The 1197-nt window shown below is 38.3% G+C and overlaps 1 protein-coding gene across 1 annotated transcript in view; it reads right to left on the reverse strand.

Moving 5' to 3' along the window:
* The window catches only part of LOC106530118 (ladderlectin), a 6801-nt gene that overhangs the window by 2210 nt on the left and 3394 nt on the right, over positions 1–1197 (reverse strand). The gene's annotated exons all lie outside the window — the stretch shown is intronic.

The following is a 1197-nucleotide window of genomic DNA, read 5'->3' on the forward strand; positions in this document are numbered from 1 at the left end:
GTGTCCACATGTCCCTCTTACATTGCTGTTATTGAGTATGACTCAGCTCTGAACAACCAGCCATCAGGCAGGGCACTAATGATCACTCCTTAGCAGAGTTGTAAAGTACAAATACTTTGTTACTGTACCTAAGAAGAATTTTCGGTTATTTGTACTTGAGTAAATATTTTTCAGCCTATTTTTTACTTCTACTCCTTATATCTTTACAATTATCTGTACTTAACACTCCTTATATAATTTTTTAAAAAGGTAAGAAGTAGAAAGTCATTACTGCTATATTTCATTCTGGCTCGTTATTGTTAAAATAAATAACGTCCTGATATTATGTGCCTCCTGGATGGAGTGAATTTAATACTTTGTCCACAACCCATCACACCTTCTTGCCTTAAAAATATTTTTTGGAGAGGTCACCTGTCAATAAATGTCCTTTTGGAAAATCTAACCACTCATTTTTACTCAGTACTTTTAATTTTAATACTTAGGTACATTTTATGTCAGAAATTTACTTTTGATACTTGAGTAAAAAATACAACATATACTATTAGATTTTTACTTTAGTAGCCCAATATTCTCAGAGCAGACTTTAACATTTACCAAAGTAATGTTATGATAAGATATTTGTACTTTTACTCAAGTATTACTTTGAGGTACTTTGTAAAAGGTTAGGTTGATGGTCCTCCTACAGYTGAACACTGTGTCATCAGCAAACTGGTTGATCCATCAGGTGAAAGTCTTAATAAGGCTGAGTTTACCTGAAATTCCTCAGGCTGAAGACTTTCGGATAAAAGACAAAATGTCAACAAAGAAGCTCTCGTCCAGAGGACCTGACTTAATTTTCTTAGATTTTAGTACCTGGATTATTGAGATGCATCAGGAAATGATCTGGCAAAATCTCTAAAAACTATAAAACTCTTAGCCTGGCCCTTGCCTTCCTARGCAGTTCCGTTTCCCTTCTGTGCTCCTTCTCGGACTTRTCCCATTGAGATGGATTTCGCTGGCAGATTTTTAGCTGAACCAATCAGAGAACAGAACATCAATTTTCTACGCAGTGTCTGCTAGTTATTTTAGCATATGGCAGTGGAGGAAGTGAATGAAGCCAGTCTGTGTTGATAAGGCTTCCACCCCGGTGGGGTGTGCGGCTGGCGGCCGGTGTGCTGGGGGTTCCCGGGGTCTGGGGCTGGGCGCTGGGGTATGTGC

Source organism: Austrofundulus limnaeus, unplaced genomic scaffold (assembly GCF_001266775.1).
Source record: "Austrofundulus limnaeus strain Quisiro unplaced genomic scaffold, Austrofundulus_limnaeus-1.0 Scaffold491, whole genome shotgun sequence".
Taxonomy (NCBI): domain Eukaryota; kingdom Metazoa; phylum Chordata; class Actinopteri; order Cyprinodontiformes; family Rivulidae; genus Austrofundulus; species Austrofundulus limnaeus.